Source organism: Chiloscyllium punctatum, chromosome 9, assembly GCF_047496795.1.
Source record: "Chiloscyllium punctatum isolate Juve2018m chromosome 9, sChiPun1.3, whole genome shotgun sequence".
Taxonomy (NCBI): domain Eukaryota; kingdom Metazoa; phylum Chordata; class Chondrichthyes; order Orectolobiformes; family Hemiscylliidae; genus Chiloscyllium; species Chiloscyllium punctatum.
This window is the reverse complement of record NC_092747.1, coordinates 98191519-98212373: the sequence shown is the minus strand read 5'-3', so window position 1 is coordinate 98212373 and position 20855 is coordinate 98191519. Positions and strand designations below refer to the sequence as shown.

General features: G+C 42.6%; 1 protein-coding gene across 7 annotated transcripts in view; it reads left to right on the top strand.

Moving 5' to 3' along the window:
* The first annotated feature begins 9127 nt into the window (after window positions 1-9127).
* The window catches only part of scel (sciellin), an 80463-nt gene continuing 68735 nt past the window's right edge, over window positions 9128-20855 (top strand). For all 7 annotated transcript variants that reach the window (XM_072577928.1, XM_072577931.1, XM_072577927.1 and 4 more), the window contains exon 1: window positions 9128-9298. The gene's annotated coding sequence lies outside the window, so the exon portion shown is untranslated. The remainder of the gene's footprint in view (window positions 9299-20855) is intronic.

Below are 20855 nucleotides of genomic sequence, written 5' to 3'. Positions count from 1 at the left end.
ATGGGCACATGTATGGGCCCCAGTTATGCCTGTCTCTTTGTTGGCTACGTAGAACAGTTGATCTTCCGTAATTACACCAGCACCACTCCCCACCTCTTCCTCCGCTACATTGATGACTGCATTGGCGCCACCTCGTGCTCCCGCGAGGAGGTTGAGCAATTCATCAACTTCACCAACACATTCCACCCTGACCTTAAATTTACCTGGACCATCTCTGACACCTCCCTCCCCTTCCTGGACCTCTCCATCTCCATTAGTGATGACCGACTTGACACTGACATTTTTTACAAACCCACCGACTCCCACAGATACCTGGATTACACCTCTTCCCACCCTATCTCTTGCAAAAATGCCATCCCGTATTCCCAATTCCTCCGCCTCCGCTGTATCTGCTCCCAGGAGGACCAGTTCCACCATAGAACACACCAGATGGCCTCCTTCTTTAGAGACTGCAACATCCCTTCCCACGTGGTTAAAGATGCCCTCCAACGCATCTCGTCCACATCCCGCACCTCCACCCTCAGACCCCACCCCTCCAACCGTGACAAGGACAGAACGCCCCTGGTGCTCACCTTCCACCCTACAAACCTTTCCATAAACCAAATCATCCGCCGACATTTCCGCCACCTCCAAAAAAACCCCACCACCAGGGATATATTTCCCTCCCCACCCCTTTCCGCCTTCCGCAAAGACCATTCCCTCCGTGACTACCTGGTCAGGTCCACACACCCCCCCCCCCACAACCCACCCTCCCATCCTGGCACTTTCCCCTGCCACCGCAGGAACTGTAAAACCTGTGCCCACACCTTCTCCCTCACCTCTATCCAAGGCCCTAAAGGAGCCTTCCACATCCATCAAAGTTTTATCTGCACATCCACCAATATCATTTATTGTATCCATTACTCCCGATGTGGTCTCCTCTACATTGAGGAGACTGAGCGCCTCCTAGCAGAGCTCTTTAGGGAACATCTCCGAGACACCCGCAACAACCAACCAAACTGCCCTGTGGCCCAACATTTCAATTCCCCCTCCCACTCTGCCGAGGACATGGAGGTCCTGGGCCTCCTTCACCGCCGTTCCCTCACCACCAGACGCCTGGAGGAAGAACGCCTCATCTTCCGCCTCGGAACACTTCAACCCCAGGGCATCAATGTGGACTTCAACAGCTTCCTCATTTCCCCTTCCCCCACCTCATCCTAGTTTCAAACTTCCAGCTCAATACTGTCCCCTTCACTTGTCCGGACTTGTCCGACCTGCCTATCTTCTTTTCCACCTATCCACTCCACCCTCTCCTCCTTGACCTATCACCTTCATCTCCTCCCCCATTCACCCATTGTACTCTATGCTACTCTCTCCCCACCCCCATCCTCCTCTAGCTTATCTCTCCACGCTTCAGGCTCACTGCCTTTATTCCTGATGAAGGGCTTTTGCCCGAAACATCAATTTCGCTGCTCATTGGATGCTGCCTGGGGTTAAGCAATCTGTGTCCAAATGCAACAAAATCTAGACAATATCTAGACTTGGGCTGACCAGTGGAAAGTAATATTCACGTCACACAAATGCCAAGCAATGACCATCACCAATAAGCGACAATCTAACCAATGCCTCTTGATATTCAATGGTGTTACCATCACTGAGTACCCCACTATAACATCCTGGGAGTTATCATTGGTCAGAAACTCAACTGGACTCACCACATAAACACAGTAGCTACAAGAGCAGATCAGAGGCTGGGAATACTGCAGCAAGTAACACACCTCCTGACTCCCCAAAGCCTGTCCACCATCTATAAGGCACAAGTCTTGTGGGCAGCACGGTGGCACAGTGGTTAGCACTGCTGCCTTACAGCACCAGAGACCCGGGTTCAATTCCCGCCTCAAGCGACTGACTGTGTGGACTTTGTACGTTCTCCCCGTGTCTGCGTGGGTTTCCTCCGGGTGCTCCGGTTTCCTCCCACAGTCCAAAGATGTGCGGGTCAGGTGGATCGGCCATGCTAAATTGCCCGTAGTGTTAGGTAAGGGGTAGATGTAGGGGTATGGGTGGGTTGCGCTTCAACGGGGCAGTGTGGACTTGTTGGGCCGAAGGGCCTGTTTCCACGGTGTAAGTAATCTAACCTAATCTAAAGTCAGGAGTCTAATGAATACCACTTGCCTGGATGGGTGCAGCCCCATTCAGGACAAAGCAGCCTGATTGATTGCCATTGCATCTACAAGCATCCATTCCTTCCACCATTGACACACAGCAGCAGTGTGTACTGCCTGCAAGGTGCATTGCAGAAATTTACCAAAGATTCTCAGTTAGCAATTTCCACACCCATGACCATTTCCATCTAGAAGGACATGGGCAGCAGATATGTGGGAATACCACCTTCAAGTTCCCTTCCAAAACACTCACTATTTTGTCTTGGAAATATATCACTGTTCCTTCACTGTTGCTGGATCAAAATCCTGGAATTTCCTTCCTAATGTCATTGAGGGCCAACCCACAGCAGGTGGACTGCAGTGGTTCAAGAAGGTAGCTCATCTCCTTCTCAAGAGCTACTAGGGACTGACAATAAATGTTGACAAGACAGCAGTGCCCAAATCCTCCAAAATGAATAAATAAAGAAAATGTGGCATGTGGACCCTATGTCTGCTACCCGCTTGCCAACTTTGGCCCTCTCGGCCTGAAAGTGAGCTGTTTTTACTGCACTGAGACAAGTGGAGTACTAAAGATGATAGAAGTGGATGTAAGGAAAGTTAGTGGTGATGGATAAGCAGGAGAGCTGATGAGGTTCCCCCACTGAGTGAATCGGAGGCTCACAGAGGGCAGGGAAGGTTAGTAGTACCAGTCATAATGTGTTTGTGAGCCATTGGCATGGTGCATGTGATAATAAACGTTGTACTTCATGATTCTTGATGAGAAGACTATGCAGTGGTAGAGTGAGAATGAATGGTGGCCCTGTGTGTGAGGTAGCAGAGAGATGATGGTGGCAGAGCACAGAAGATCATGAACCTTCTTCCTTCATGACTAGTCATTGAATTTCATCTGGGAGACTGACCACTTTTTTGCTCCAGGCTGTCTGTGTCTGATGGATAGGTTCCTTTGCCAGTTAGTAGGATACAGCAATGCCCTCCTCTCCACGATCCCATTCATCAGAACCACCAGGTCCTTGTCAGTGAACCAAGGAGCTAACCTGCCTTTTATGCCATTTCCTTGGGGATAATGTGACCGTGAATCTGGAATATAAATATAGTGTCAGTCGCATGAACTTCACAAAGTCTCAGCAGAGGCAAGCACTTCTGCCAAGTGATCCACAAGGTGGGCATAATATGAGCTGGTCACATAATTAATGGGATGAAGAGTGGAAGATTGCATTAAAAAAGACACCATGAGCTGTGGTGGACCAGGTGCCATGAATCTCACTTAACAATCAATTTGCTTGAAAGAAGAATTTTTTTAATTTTATGAGTGCATACGTCTGCAATGTTAGTCATGCAAATAGTGATGTTAATAAACTTTAAGACATCTGTCTCAACAAGTGCCTGACTCATTGTGGTATTTGTTGTTTTGTAGACTAACACAATAGAAAGCCACAAGATGCTTCCACTCCTGGATGATCACAATCTCAGGTTGCCTGGCACTCTTCAGTGGAAATGCTGAATAGCATGTGAAAACATTTGTACCCCTACATGACATCCAGGTGCAGTTAAAAAAAACCTGATACTCCGTTTCACATCCTAGGAGCCTACCTACAGTGGTAAAAGACCTTTGCTTTGGCACATTGTGGCAAAATATTTTCAATGGTTTATCTTTTCAAAGTTCTATTCAGATCCTTTGAATCTATATGCATACTCAGCTCTCTTTCTTTTCACACTGTTATCAGGTTGTGAAGCTAGTCCGTACGAGTTTTCATTTTCTTGAATACTCCCTACTTTTCCAGCTCTTCTCTTTTGTCTTTCAAGACAGTTGGAACACTTTTGGTCTCACATTCTCATTCACTTTGAGTTGAATTTTATATTATCTTTGTAATCCTTTAGGTTCTGTTCAGCAGTCAATGGGCTGAGTGGCCTGTGAAATGCTGCAAATCTCCTCTGGTATTTTTAGGGCTATTAGTTCAATTTTTATCGCTGTGAGATAGGTCAAATAGTGTCAACTAGGAATAGCTCTTCACAGTACATGTGGTGGGAAACAGATTTATTTTTATTCATTCATGGTTCATGGTTTAGTTGGCTGGGCCAGCATTTATTGCCCAACTCTAATTGTCCTTGAGAAATTCTGCAGACCATTTGGTGTAGATATCCACATACTAGTTTGAAAGGGAGTTCCAGGATTTTGATTGAGCAACACTGAAGAAAACAGTGATATATTGCCAAGTTAGGATGGTGACTGGTTTTCTATGCATTTTAACTTAGTGCATCTCTTGTCTCTTCCCTGTGATCCTGCACATTGTTTGTATTCAAATAATCATCTGATGCACATTTGATTGCCTCAATTGAACCTGCCTCCACCACGCAGTACATACTTGCAGTGATAAAAAAAAATTCTCATCTCGCATTTGTTGTTTTACAAAACACTTTAAAATTGTACCCATTGGTTCTTGGTCTACCTACAAATGGGAACTGCTTCTCCCTGTCACCTCTCTCCAGAATACTCATGATTTTGTAAACTTCTGCCAAATCTCTACTCCAAGGAAAACTGACCCAAATTCTCCAATCTTTCCTCATAACCAAAATATCTCTACCCTGGAACCAGTCACATAAACCTCTTCTATACTCATTCATCTTATGGTGTGGAGCCCAGAACTGTAAACAATACTTCAGCGGAGGCCCATCTAATGTCTTATATAATCATCATTACCTCCCTGCTCTTGTGTTTTATACCTCTATTTGAAAAGCTTAGAATATGGTTTGCTTTATTAACCGCTCTCACTGGCTGTCCTACTACCTTTAATCACTCATATACCCATTTATGCCAAGTTTGTCTGCTCCTGCGCACATTCTAGAATAGTACCCTTTCTTTTATACTGTCTCTCTGTGTTCTTTTTATCAAAAGTGTGGAGCTAGAAAAAGCACAGCAAGTCAAGCAGCATCTGAGGAGCAGGAGTGTCGACGTTTTACGCATAAGCCCTTCTACAGTCCTCATTTTTTACCAAAATGCACCACATCGCATTTCTCCTTGTTGAACTTCATTTGCCACTTTTCTGTCCACTCTGCCAACATGCCAAAAGTTCTTTAATATTCTATACTGTCCTCCTCACAATTTTTCCAAGTCTTGCATGGTCCTGGGGAACTCTGTGTCTAATCTTCTTTCAGCCTGAAACATTTCCCCTAACCATTACCCTCTGTTTAGATCTTAATTGCTGTGCCAATCTTTGCAAACGTTTTCAAGCAGGGTGGAATGCTTGCAATTCTCCATTTCTCTGGCACCATACCCCACTGCCCCACTGCCCCCTCACCAAGGACCCACTCCCCCCAACTGGTTTCTCTGTGCCTTAATTGCACCACAACCAGAGTAACAATGTGATTGCTTTGAATCTGTGTGGAGCAAACAGGGACACAACATGATATGTACAGTCAACATTTGCATGACAGACAAATGACAGATCAGCATCAAACTCAATATAGTAGGATATGGAAGACTCCAAAAAGGATGGCTATGGTATGCCTGTACATGAACCTTTGACAGAGTGGATCTTTTAGGATGGATGCAACACAAACCATTTGTGCAAATACAGTGGAAGACTGTAAATGTGGTTGGATGAATATAACCTTATGTCCCATGCTTCCATCATCCAAGCAAGCCAGCAATAACAGCATGTTGTTAGGTACAGTTGGAGGAAAGCAGAAACCAACTCCACAGTTTTATGCAGCCAATGATACTTAGCCGGTCTTTGTGAATTGTGGCCCAGGTTTGATGATATGTTGGCCTTCATGGTGACAGGATTTGAGTGTAGGAACAGGGATGTCTTGCTGCAAATGTGCAGGCCCTTGGTGAGACCACATCTGAAGTGTTGTGTGCAGGTTTTGATTACCTCATATGAGGAAGTGTATTCTGGCAATGGAAGGAGTGTGACATAGGCTCATTCCTGGGATAGCAAGTCTGACATATGAAAAGAGCTTGGATCAGTTAGGAGTATATTCACTGCAGTTTAGAAGAATGAAGAGGATCCCAGATAAGCCTATAACATTCTAACAGGACTAGAGAAGGTAAGCTCAGGAAGGATATTTCTGATTACGTCCAGAACAAAGGTCACAATCTAAAGATATAGAGTAGACCAATTAGGACTGAAAGGAGGTGAAATTTCTTCACCCAGGATTTCACTAGCAGAGAAAGCAGTCAAGGCAAAAACATTGAATGTTGTTGTCTGGTTTTTCTTTAAACAAGTTGTATACATCTCCGACCAGAATGTTCTGAACGATTTGCCCAGGTGTCCCACAATACCAAAGTGGTCAAATCAATACAAACACAAGCCGGTACCAAAGCAAAACATTTCCACTTTATTAGGAACAAAATTATAATAAACTTTAATACTAAACATACTGTCCCTAATTCTATTTGGCCCCTTAAGGTTACAATACTTCCCAAGTCTCTTGTAGATTTAAGCAACTGCGCTCCCTGTGGCTCTGTCTCTGGATCTGTGAAGCTGCTTTCTCCCTCTCTCTCTGTATGGATGGTCAGCTTGTCTCTGCGTCTTACCATGCTATGTTCCTCAGAAGGCCTCAGATGATTACAAGAGCAGTTCCAAGAGAGAGGTGTTCTGCTGACTCAGCTGGCTGGCCACAGCCAGGGTACTGTGCATGAGATGATTGTGATTGATCTGACAAAATTGTTGTGGCCAGGATTTGCATTGGACATACTTGAACAGTGCTTGTGTTTCACATAACAAACTCTATAGATATCCTCAATCTGTACAGTGAAAGTGCCTTGATGTGGAGGTGCCAGTGTTGCATTTGCGGTGAGCAAAGCCAGTAGTCATACAGCAACAGCTTATAGTCCAACAGGTGAACTCTGTTTTTATACCTTTTAGATGGTTTTCTGGAACTTTCTGTAGTTCTGGACAATCAGAGAGTTACACTTAATAGTTTGAAAGATGAATCAATCTTTTAGATGGCATTCTACTGTCAGTCTCTTTCTATAGCAGGACCTGGTGCCTTTCTGCCTGGGCTGTCCTGTGTTTAGTGGATAAGTTGTTGCGGGAGTCTGTGCTGAATAACTGTTGTCTTTTACATTATGCTAATGTCACTAGCACCTGGCTGCTGTGTTTGCATTGTGTATGGTGTATGGGTTTTGTGATTTCAGAGTTTCACTTGCTAATATACCCAGCATTCCTTGCCGTTTGGCCAAGTTAGCAATCTATCTTATCTTCTGGCAGCCAGGAGGCTCTGCATTGTTTTCAAGAAGGAGAGATGGATATAGATTTTAGGACTAAAGGGATTGAAATAACTGCCTGGAGGCCAATATCCCATCACCAAGTCAGCCTTTGTTTCCTTGTGCACAGTATACTGGCTGTGGCCAGCCAGCTCAGAGTCAGTCCCCTGAACTGAGGAGATTCTAAATCTCCTGTTTATTTTTTATTCATAGTTATACAAAATACAATATAACAATAGCAATACTCAAGAGAAGTAAGGACACAACCATAATGTGCCTGAAATTTCACAAAACAACACTACATAAAATAAAACATATAAAGTTTCATCTTCTGTTTATATTGGTCAGCCAAGGCTTTGTGATTGGCCCAGGTTAACAACTCCAATCAAGGATCTCATAGTCAATAAGATCCACTTCATTCCAATTACCACAAGGATTAAATGGTATGGGGAGTATAAAGATCAGACATAATCCATGGTCCATTGAATGGCGAAGCTGGCTTGAAGGGTTGAATGGTCTACTCTGGCTCCTATTTCCTGTTTCTATGTGACAAGGTTACCTATGATTACCTTTGCTTCACTGAGATGATTGTGATTGATCTGTCAAAATTGCTGTGGCCAGGATTTGCATTTGACATAGTTGGATAATGCATGTGTTTCACATAACAAATTCTATAGATGCCCTCAACCTGTACAGTGAAAGTGCCTTGATGTGGAGGTGCCAGTGTTGGACTGGAGTGAACAAAGCCAGAAGTCACACAGCAACCGGTTATAGTCCAACAGGTTTATTTGAAATTGTAGAAGTTTTCGGAGCGCAGCCCCTTTGTTAGCGGCACCTGACAATAAGGCTGTGCTCTGAAAGCTTCTGTGATTTCAAATAAACCTGCTGGACTATAACCTGGTGTTATGTGACCTCTGACTGTGTAAGTGCCTGATTAATATAATTGCCTTGTGAATCTGCGATGATTCCACCCCTTATGTTTAAGGAAGGACCTTATAGATATCGTTCTGGCCTGTTCAGAAGAGCAGGTTACAATTGTCCCTATTGCCCTACAGGTGAATCCTCACGATGATTTTAAAATCACCCCTTATTTCCTCTGGTTGGCAAATCAATAACAATGGGATGTAGATTCAGGATTACCCCTGATAAACAAAGAGTCACCAAAAGTATTTTGTTTTTCAGGAAAGTCATTTAAATATGATTAAAATAAGAGTTTGATTAAGAAATCAAATACGATAACGTCATTTAAAATTTAGTTGGAGAGATCATTATAAAACTATAATGCAATATTAAAGTGCATTGGGGTTAGGGCAGGGGAATAGCCTCTAAATTTGGCACATGTCTTATTTGCTTCGATTAAATCATATTTGAGATACATCAGCAGTTTATATTCCTTTTTAAGCTGCAGGTCCTAGTTTAAATGATTATTTGGCTCTGATTTGCAATCAATCTTGGATATCCATCATTCTGTTTTTGTTTAAAAGATAGCAGTGTAAAAGCTCTGTCAGGAACAGTTTGGTTCTTGTACTTTGCAGACAGGTGTATGTGGTAACTAACTACCCTGCAAATAATATTTGGGTGGTGGAATCTGCTCAGGTGGAGTTGTGCTGATATGGAAGGAATGTAGTTTAGTTGATCTGAGAGGGTGTGGTGGAATGTGGAAACTCTGCTGCCACTCTACTTCGTTCTTTATGCTTTCTGCTCGTTGGAGGTTGCTCTACCTCCCTCTTCTCCACCCAGAGGGAGTGAGTGTGAGTCAGTGTCAGTGGGGTGGAACCATGTTAATACAGGAACAAATAAGCTGGGAGTTACCTCTGCCAGCATTCTGTTCAACTTTACTCTTGTCAGCTAGCTCGCTGGAATACAGAGCAGCAAAGTGTATTCAGCTGCTAACACTGCTAGAGGAGAAACTCCAAAGGAATTCCTTCAGAGAACAAAAATCCAATAGGTGAGTGCCTGATATTAATATTGTACTTATTTTAATCACTCTGACACTTTGAACAGATTTGATCAAAGTTCAATTAGCAACCTATTTATACACTTTTGGCTGTTAATGTGTAAGGAAGTGAAAAAGAATCCCAGTACCTTTAAAATGGTTCAAATGACAATATTGTTTATGTAGCAGAAGAAAGTTTGGTTTGAATTTGTTAGATTCTCAACATATGTTGATGGATTTTGGCTGGCCAGTTATGAAAGGTGTTCCCTCCTTGAAATGGCATTGCTATGTCACAAATTCTAGGTAAACTTGAATGTTCTGTCACAAATGAAATGATCTATGAATTACAATGCAATATATTTAATGCATATATTGCCAGAAGATTTGTCAAGGGTCAAGTCATTAGGAGTGAAATTTAAGTCATTTTTGTAATTGTATTGCTTTGACTTTGGTATAGGAATCTTATAATCAAGTGCCAATTCACGAGAGTGGTCTGACTGTAACTGTCTTTGACATAAATCTTTGCATGAAAAGCTTCTACCTTTACTTTAGTATGTTATTTTTTGATAAATGAAGAAGTGATTAGTGATCAGATAGATAAAAGCAGGGCTTGTAAAACAGTCACAAAGCTAAGGGTTGTATTTTTTTTCAGGTGTGGCTGTGGATGGTGAGGCAAAAATAAATATGCATTTGAAATTATTTTTTGCTGATGATTAATCGTAGTTTCATTGGAAGCACATAAAGCAGATCCGGCAGAGATGATTCGGGCAGTCAGGTAGCTAACATACACTGACATGCATTACCATGAGAAAGAATCTCCAGATCAGTCTGCTGGGAACTCGACATGAGTGGATTTTCCATTTGCTCAATATAGAGTGAATACCCCTCTTCTTTAGGCTGGTACCTCACTTTACCAAGCTTAGAAGTTACAGGCACAGGTGGCAGTAGACAAGCCTTAAGAACCTCGAGTATAAAACAAAGATACACTGCAGTTTCCCCATCAAAAATGACACAGCTTGTCTCTGCTAAGTTTCTTCTTGATTGCTCAACCTGGACCACCATATCTGTTTTGGAGTTACCTTACAGGGTTATATTTGGAATAAAAAAGGAAAGGTTTTAACCCCAGTAGCAGGTCTGCCTCTCCAAACATCATTAAGCTGTTCAATCATTAGAAATAGCTTGGACTGCAGCCAAACTGACTCATTCAGGAATTGCATGACTGAGGGTGTCACGAAATAGCAAATTGGTTGAAATCCTTTATCACAAGTCATTCCAACTTAGATCTGATCTGATTCCAAATAGATCCCACTTATTTCCGAATCAAAGAATTTAGACACCAGCTGGTCACTAAGCAGTGATAGATGTAGGTTGAAACCCTTGACAGATTCACAGAAGCTAATGGGACCCCCCCCAGAGTAATGTGTCATCCATAACCAATGTATGGTCTCCTTAAATTACATAATGAATGGTGGTGGAAATAATTGGAAATGCAAAAGTGCAGCATTAAACAAGTAGCAAACACTGCTTTAAATTTCACACCACTGACTTTCTAATAATGTCTCATTGTGCTTGGGTCCCCAGCCTCAGAGTTTACCCATCTATTATATATTGTAGATAAGCCCTCAGCAAAGGACTTACACGGGACAACGTGTGTCCTCCCAGCTGCTTTGATATTCAAGATAGATTCGTAGAATCATAAAATCCCTACATTGTGGAAACAGGCCCTTTGGCCTAACAAGTCCACACCGATCCTCCGAAGAGTAACTCACCAAACTCCTACCCTCTTACTCTACATTTACCCCTGACTAATGCACCACACCTACACATCCTTGAGACAATTGGGACAATTTAGCTTGGCCTATCCACCTGAACCTGCACAATTTTGGACTGTGGGAAGAAACTGGAGTACCCGGAGGAAACCCATGCAGGCACGGGAGGAGGAAAACAGGCAAACTCCACACAGACAGCCACCATGAGGGTGGAATTGAATTGGGTCCCTCGCACTGTGAGGCAGCAACACTAACCACTGAGCTACTGTGCCCCTCTGTGGGTGTTGGGGTGCGGGTTGCAGTCCAGCTGAAAACAAAACAGCCCATCGACTCTCCCACTGCACCCACTGTCAAAACGGGTGGGAGGTCAGCCCTGGGGATGACCCACAGCAGTGTCACAGGTGGAATCCAATTGTTGGGAGTGCTGGTGCCTCTACTGGTGCTTATTCAAGCTGCAAGACATCATGAACCTGGCAGGTGAATGGCCTCTCCTCGGTGTGGACCCACTGGTGTGTCACGAGGTGGGAGGCCTGGGTTAAGCCCTTCCCGCATTCAGGGCAATTGAAGGGCCTTTCCAACGTGAGGACCCGCTGGTGCTTCACCAGGTTGGAGGCGTGGGTAAAGCCCTTCCTGCACACAAGGCAGGTGAATGGTCTCTCGCCAGTTTGCACCCGCTGGTGGGCCAGCAGGACAGAGGAATCGCTGAAGGCCTTCCCACACTTGGGGCAGGGGAAGTGCTTCTCACCAGGGTGGACCCACTGGTGGATCACGAGGTGGAAGGAGCGAGTGGACACCTTCCCACACTCGGGGCATATGCCCAAATCCTGAGGCACATCATCACCTGATCACTCAATGTCTTTGTGCAAGAGACTTGGAGAAGAAAATGTTTCCACCATGAGGCCAGCCGACCCTCCGAAGCACCGATCAGAACAAATTAAATATCAGCTTAAACCATAAATTCACTTAACTACTTGCTCCTGCAAACTGAAAGAAGGTTACTGGGATGCAACAGATGAACAAAAGATCCTTTTTAAATAAATATGAACTGTAATTTATGAAGATTAACTGTGTGTGCTAATGGACTCACTTCTGATCTTTTCATTTTAAATATTATTTTGCAGTTTACTCCTGACAAGGATTTTATGCAGTTTTATTTATTTTTGACAAAATCTCAGTGTTATCGCTGTTCATGAGATGTGACACAGTCAAGAAAGGCTTTGGACTTGAGAAGGGTGGAGTATTTTATTTCCTAAGAGTAAAATAAAAGAGATGGATAGGAGGCAGTGCAGTTGCTATGTGGGTTGGAGCCTCATGAAATGTGCCATAGCAGGCAGAGGAGATTTCTGGGGTTGTTGTCAGTGAGTAGGACTCTTGCTTTTGATGGAGAATGTTGTGAGTTCAAATCCCACGTCAGCACTTGAGTAGGAACAGCCAAGTTGATACTCCAGTGTTACGTTTTTAGAGCTGCTATGTTTTGTCTGTTATCTCAGGTTGATGTAAAAATACCAACAGACTATTTTAAGGAAGAGGAGGAGAGTTATTCCTTAGTATCTTGGCTAATATAATGTCCAGAGTATTGGGTCATTATCACATTCCTGATTTTGGTATAAATTGTTGGATAAACATAGCAGGCCTGGCAGCATCTGTGGAGAGAAAGCAGAGTTAATGTTTCAGCTCCAGTGATCCTTCTTTATACTTTCGTAACTTGCTGTTGGTTGCAAATTGGTTGTCACATTTCCTATACTACACCAGTAACCACTCTTCAAAAACATCTCACTGTCTGCAATGTGCTTTGGATTGTTCTGTGGTTGTGAAAGGAGGTATTGAAATGCAAGTCCTCTTTTTTGACATATCTGTGTCACCTGGTGAATTGGAGGTATGGTTAGGCTGACTGCTGGAAACACTGAAAGCCAAACAGTCTATTTAATAGCAAATCATTATGTTTACAGAGTTTATTCAAAAAACAATCTCTCTGAACTTCAACAAATAAAACATATGTGCAACATCAATTCCAGACATTTAGTGTGGGTGTGATTGCAAGAGGAATTATCCAACAGCATTCCTTCAGCCCGGAGTAGTGGGAATGCTGTGCAGTCCAGTGAGGGTTAATAGACAATTACAATTAGAGACACTTGTGCGATTTTTGTGATAAATACTGTTTCATTGTGCAGGCAATCACTGTGTGACAGAATGAAGGGATGACCTTTTCCTTCACACTAGGTGTCTGATGTTAGTCATGTTACAAAGAAGTGCTGAGGCACACCAAACACTCAGTCTCAAAGATGAAAAAATTGCATAGAACATTTTAACATTGCAGCCTCCATAGGAAATTCTGACCATGGTGGTGCATACATGTAAGAGACTGAAATGTTTCTTTAGTTTTGTTGCTGGTAACCTGGACTCTTGTTCATCATCAGAAAATGATTCTGCTCCAAATTGAAAAAAATGGATGAGAGATGTGTCAGATGAGATTGGGCAGGATGCTTCCTCTGGTTTACATGAAGAAGGGTGGAAAGCAAAGGGCTGCCTCATTTATAGGGTGCCCTGTTTGTATTCAGGGGTTCTCCACCAAGATATCTCAACCCCTTTCTTCTGTGCTATCTGTTCAACAGCTTCGAGCCCGCAACTCCCTCTCCCGATTTCCTAGGCTCTAGTGTCAAATGATCCAGAAATGCTCTCATGGATTGGTTGCAGCAAATAGTTGCCTCCATGTATTTTTTCAATCTCATTCTGTGGAAGTACTACGTCTGTACAATTGAAACTAACATCGAGTCTTCAAAGTGGGAAAATATCCTGTTAATCTCAGATAGGTACTTTTAAGAAGAATATGCAGTGTTGTATAGCACTTCTTATGAATACAGGATGCCCAAAAGCTTTTCACAGTCAATGGAAGGTATGAAACATTTTGCGGTGTTGTTCCTATTGTAATAATGGAAAGAAAAGGGCAGCTAATTTGCATTTGACAGCAGGTACAATGTTTTTGAAAAGGGGGATATGGGAATCACCGACAAAGCCATGATTTATTGCCATACCGAATTGCTCCTGAGAGTGCAGTGATGAATCATCTTTTGACAACTGGATGGTTTGCTAGGCCATTTCAGAGGGCAGTTAGTGTCAACCACATTGCTGGATAGCTGGAGCCACAGTGGCTCAGTGGTTAGCATTGCTGCCTCACAGTTCAATTTCTGGATTATTTGACACTAGCACCTAGGAAGTCGGGAGAGGGAGTTGGGGGCTCGAAGCTGTTGAACAGATAGCACAGAAGAAAGAGGTTGAGATATCTTGGTGGGGATCCCCTTAATACAAACAGGGCACCCTATAAATGAGGCAGCCCTTTGTTTTCCACCCTTCTTCACGTAAACCAGAGGAAGCATCCTGCCCAATCTCACCTGACAGTCTTGGGTGACTGTCTGTGTGGAGTTTACACATTCTACTCGTGTGTATGGGCTTCTGGGTCCTCAGGTTTCCTCCTACAGTCCAAGGATGTATAGGTCAGGTGAATTGGCCATGCTAAATTGCCCATAGTGTTAGGTGCATTAGTTGGAGGAAAATGGGTCTGGGTTGGTTACTCTTTGGAGGGTCGGTGTGGACTGGTGGAGCCGAAGGGCCTGTTTTCACACTGTCGGGAATCTAATCACCTCAGCTGGCAGGTTTCCTTTTTATGTAAGGGCGTTAGTGAAACACATGGGCTTTTACAAAATTAATAAAAGCTTTATTGATTTTAACTTTACTATGGATCTACTTAAATAATTTTAAATTTCAAGGCCACTATGGGAACATTTGAACTTATCTAATTCGCATCAATTCAAACTTGTTACTGATCCAATGTATAACTACTATGCTGGCATTCCTGATCCTTTCAGAACATAGACACAGAATGTTCAAGCCTACTACGATTAGAAATATATGACCTTATAATGGAGTTTAAAAGCACAGCAAATACAATGTTGCATGGTTTGGTAAAACTCTTGTCAATTTGTAGTTTAGTTAGTCAAAGTCCCTTGGCAATATCTTGACCCGAGTCTGCTTGAGAACAGCTACAACAGAATTTCAAATGGAAACACATTAAATCTTATCAATTTGATGAAAATTTGCATTGACTATTAGAAAATGGGAACATGAGAATGTTATTGTCATTCTGCTGTGAATACAACCCCACCCAAAACTTGCATAACCGGTTTAGGTAATTTGCAAATACACACACAAACTCTTTGTTTTAGTTTTTTTTGATTTTGAAGAAGCTGTTTTCTCTCCACCCATATAATTTAACCGCATAGTCACTAACATCAGCTGGTTATGTAAGTACAATCCCTGAATTTATTAGGAAACTGGCTAGAGGGCTTTCAGGAGAAACTGGTCCAGAATACAAAGCAGGATATGTGAGCAGAGCAATGAGTCTTAAACATGTGTTTATATGTCAACTTATTAACTAATGGCCCTTTTCTACTATTACTCAGGCTTTAAGGTAATAATTTTTAAATGGTGGTTTGTGACTCTTCTGTACAATATTACTTTTCTCATCTCAGTGTTTTCGTATGTCTCTGCTTCACAGAGGCAATCAAAAGAGACATACTTTCTAAGCTTCTGATTCTGTTTTTTTGGTTTTATAAAAAGTTAGGCTTGGAGTTATTAAAAGCATGGTTCTGTGTTTTAAAGTGCCTTATAAAGATCAAGAAATTTAAAGTAATTTTTCACGGTGAATAAAGGTACAATCAAATACAAGTCATTGTTCCACACTTTGCCCTAGTTTTGGATTTGTTGGATCAAAACAAACCGACTTTTAACTCGGGCATACTTCGTAGCTTGGATCATGGTATACTGAAAATGGCTAATATTCAACAATCTGGTGCAATAGCAAAAGTATGAGTTCAGCCTCTCCTGTCTGTTGAGAATCCAGTTCACATGCATCTCTGTCTTACTAACCATTGAATACTGGGGTACTCATCAGTTTATTACTGCAAATATTATGTTTCAGAAATGTTAACTCATTATGATGCAAACATATAATGCAGTATTATGTACAAAACAGTGATAGTTACTTCTAAATTGGTTCATTTTGATGCTGGCCATTTATATATGGTCAAGTGGATGGTTAGGCCAAGTTTTGCTGGAGTAGGGCATCTTAGTTGAGAGTGGACTGTAGATGCTGGAGGTCAGAGTCGAGAGTGTGGTGCTGGAAAAGCACAGCAGGTCAGGCAGCATTGGAGGAGCAGGAGAAATGACGTTTTGGGCAAAAGCTCTTCATCAGGAATCTTGTGACGTTAACTAGATATAGTGGCTCATCACCACCAACAACATCAATATTATGTTTATGGGGCACCTCTAATGAGATACGATGAAATTTTTCAAGGCATTTCACAGGTGCATTACATAACAAAGGACGGAGTTATCTAAGGAGATATTTGTCTGGGTGACCAAAAGCATGGTCAAGGCTGGAGAAGTGGCTTAAAAGAGTATAAAAATATCAAGAAGCAGTGAGCAAAAGAGGAGGAGTTGGGGGATGCATTCCAGAGCTTGGGGCCAAGGCAATTTGTGGAACAGCCAACAATAGTTCAGCAACTTTAATCGAGAATGCACAAGAGGCGAGAATTAAAAATACACACACCTCAAAGGGTTTTGTGGCCAGAGAAGATTACAGAGATGGGATAAGGGACAAATGTACAGAAGGATTAAACATTCAAACAAGCTTGAGGCCATCATTTGCAGTGTGATTTACTGCAAGTTCAGTCTATTAATCATGCAGCAATGGCAAGGGACCATCTGGAATTGTCATTCACAATAGGACCATTGGCCTGTTCCCTTTGTCAGGGCAATTTAAGGATTGAGAAAGAAATGGTAATGACTGAGAAGAAAGTAGGGGTGAAGTATTTTCAAAACAAGAGAAATAAAGGGAAGAAAATGTGGACTAAGAAGATAGTAAAAAGAGAAAGGAAGTAAGGAGAAAATCTAAAGAATTTAAATTTAGAATTTTAAAATCTGTCAGAATTTTTCCATATGAAAGAGCTAGTTCTAAACAGTGCAAATTATTCCCTCTCTAGATTAGAGTGATCAATCGTACTAACAATTATCATGTTGCTCAAAGAGCACTCACGGGGTTAATTATGAGCTCAAGGCTTCTGTGGCATGCTCAATGGGCAATTAATGTATAAATCCAACAAGTCCCTAAAAGTAACAGAGAGGCTACGGACAAGATACCATTTGTGAACAGCAAGCAACAGTGGTCTAAATTGAGCAGAAAATTCAAGAGGCTTACAACTCACAGGGTATCTCTTTTTTCCCCTTACAGTATTGACACATTATGCATTATGTCATATGCCTTGAGATGTTTTGACCCAATATAAATGCCAGAATATTATCATCATCGTCATAATGCGTGCTTTTATTGAAGATAGTCCTTTGCCCATGGTAATTATTCCATATCTCTCTCTCCTGTTGCAACCTTTTCATTCACCAAAAATCATCTTCAACATAGAGTCATAGACTCATAGAGATGTACAGCACAGAAACAGACCCTTCGGTCCAACCTGTCCATGCCGAACAGATATCCCAACCCAATCTAGTCCCACCTGCCAGCAACCGGCCCATATCCCTCCAAACCCTTCCTATTCATATACCCATCCAAATGCCTCTTAGATGTTGCAATTGTACTAGCCTCCACCACTTCCTTTGACAGTTCATTCCATACCCATACCACCTTCTGCATGAAAAAGTTCCCCCTTAGGTTTCTTTTATCTCTTTCCCCTCTCACCCTAAACCTATGCATTCTAGTTCTGGACTCCCCGACCCCAGGGAAAAGACTTTGTCTATTTATCGTATCCATGCCCTTCATGATTTTTTAAACCTCTATAAAGTCACCCCTCAGCCCCCAACGCTCCAGGGAAAACAGCCCCAGCATATTCAACCTCTCCCTATAGTTCAAATCCTCCAACCCTGGCAGCATCCTTGTAAATCTTTTCTGAACACTGTCAAGGTTCACAAAATCTTTCCGATAGGAAGGAGACCAGAACTGCATGCCAGAACAATGGCCTAACCAATGTCCTGTACAGCTGCAACATGACCTCCCAACTCCTGTACTCAAAATTCTGACCAATACAGGAAAGCATACCAAATGCCTTCTTCACTATCCTATCTACCTGTGACTCCACTTTCAAGGAGCTATGAACCTGCACTCCAAAGTCTCTTTGTTCAGCAATACTCCCTAGGACCTTACCATTAAGTGTATAAGTCCTGCTCAGATTTGCTTTTTCAAAATGCAGCACAACATGTCCCGCATTAATATTCTCTTCTCTTCCACTTTTTTTTAAAACGTTCCCTCCAAAACATTTCTTACAAGTCCATTCACTTTCCAGATGTGCCCTGTCCAATTTCTCTGCCTTTTCCTAATTCCTTATATTCAATAATTCAAAGGGCGAAATGGTGATTCACTGTACCAAGAACCTGGGTTTGGCTCCATCCATGGCAACTGTCTGTGTGGAGTTTGCACTTTCTCTCTGTGTCTGCGTGGGTTTCCTCTGGGTGCTCCGGTTTTCTCCCACAGCCCAAAGACGTGCAGGTTAGGTGGATTGACCATGGTAAATTGCTCATTGTGTCCAGGAATGTGCAGGCTAGGTGGATTAGCCATTGGAAATGCAGGATTACAGGGAAACGGAATTGAGTATGGGTGGGATGCTCTTTGGAGAGTCGGTGTGGACCTGATGGGCCAAATGGCTTACTTCCACATTGTAAGGGATTCTATGATTCTGTGCATTTCTCTGTTTATTCACTCTCCTTAGCACTTCAACACTTTTTACTCTTCTATAGAACATAGAACATAGAAAAATACAGCGCAGTACAGGCCCTTCGGCCCTCGATGTTGCGCTGACTGAAGCCTACCTAACCTACACTAGCCCAATAACCTCCATATGCTTATCCAATGCCCGTTTGAATGACCATAAAGAGGGAGAGTCCACCACTGATACTGACAGGGCATTCCATGAACTCACAACCTGCTGAGTAAAGAATCTACTCCTAACATCTGTCCTATACCAACCTCCCCTTAATTTAAAGCTGTGTCCCCTCGTAACAGCTGACTCCATACGCGGAAAAAGGTTCTCATGGTCAACCCTATCTAAACCCCTAATCATCTTGTACACCTCTATCAAGTCACCCCTAAACCTTCTTTTCTCCAATGAGAACAGCCCCAAGTGCCTCAGCCTCTCCTCATACGATCTTCCTACCATACCAGGCAACATCCTGGTAAACCTCCTCTGCACCCGTTCCAGTGCCTCCACATCCTTCCTATAGTATGGTGACCAAAACTGTACACAATACTCCAGATAAGGCCGCACCAGAGTCTTATCCAACTGCAACATGACCTCAGGACTCTGGAACTCAATTCCTCGACCAATAAGGCCCAGTACGCCATATGCCTTCTTCACCGCACTATTTACCTGGGTGGCAACTTTCAGAGATAAACAGCAGATCTTGCCGAATTTCCTTTAAAATCAATTTAGCAAGTTAGTACCCCGTGTCTCATATGAATATGAGGCATTCCAAATCAAGTTCTTTGCAAGTTACATGGCAGTATGGTGGCTCAGTGGTTAGCACTACTGCCTCACAGTGCTAGGGATCTGGGTTCGATTCCCACCTTGGGCAACTGTCTGTGTTGAGTTTGTACATTCTCCCTGTGTCTGCGTGGGTTCCATTTGGGTGCTCTGGTTTCCTTCCCACAACCTGAAGTTGTCAGGTTAGCGGAATTGGCTGTGCTAGATTGCCTGTAGTGTTAGGTGCATTAGTCAGGGGCGAATGTATGGAAATGGCTCTTGGTCGGTTACTCTTCAGAGGTTCGGTATGGACATGTTGAGCCAAATAGCCTGTTTCCATACTGTGGGAAATCTTCTTGAGTTGTTTATTCACATTTTGCATATCAGCTGTCTTTGCCTATCAAATACAGTTCTTCCCATTCTAGATGCTTTACTTCTTGCACTTGTTCTTTACCTTCCAGGAATGTATGAATATTTATTGGAAAATGGAAAGGAGTTTGCCAATGTTGTTTTTCCCCAGTCCTGTTCAATGTCTGTGCAGAAGCAATGATCTAAAAAGCATTTTAAGACATAGAGCCTGGCACTAAGTTTCTTGTGTCTTCGTGTGAGGTGTTTGGGGTTTGGCGAATGATAAGATTGGTTAGATTTGCAGATGATAAAGTGGTTGAAACCATAAAGAGGGAGCTTTACAAGAGCTAGTAACTAGACTAACAATGGCAAGTATGAACATGGGAATGGAAGTGAATAATGGCAATAGTTTGATGATACATAATCTCATAATCACCAGGAAACATTCATGGAAGGATAAAAGCTGAATGTTCCTGAGCAGTGGAATATCGTTGTGGAAAGTTACATATGTGAATGACAGAGTTATCACCTCCTCCTATTAACTCCTTCCTCAATCTACCAGTTCCTTAGAAACAGAGCCTGACTCACTGCCCTAACTGGTTAATATCGTTCTAGTTAATGATATGACTGAAACTTGTTTTCTGGGCTTTTAAAAGGAATTCTGACAGCTGGAAGGTTGGGTGTGAATCTCTTCTTGGGTTTACCAAAATGAGCTCAAGTGCCTCAATGTCCTTTTTTACACTGGAATTTGACTAGTATGGTGAGCAAAGAAAGACAGAGAATAAAATGGGCTGCCCATGGACTAAAATTAAAATAAAAAGTACTGCAGATGCTGAAAATGTGAAACAAGAAAAAAGCTGAAAATACTCAGCAGGTCTCGCACTATCCTTGGAAAGAATACAAAGATTTTTCAAGTCAAATATGTCTCTT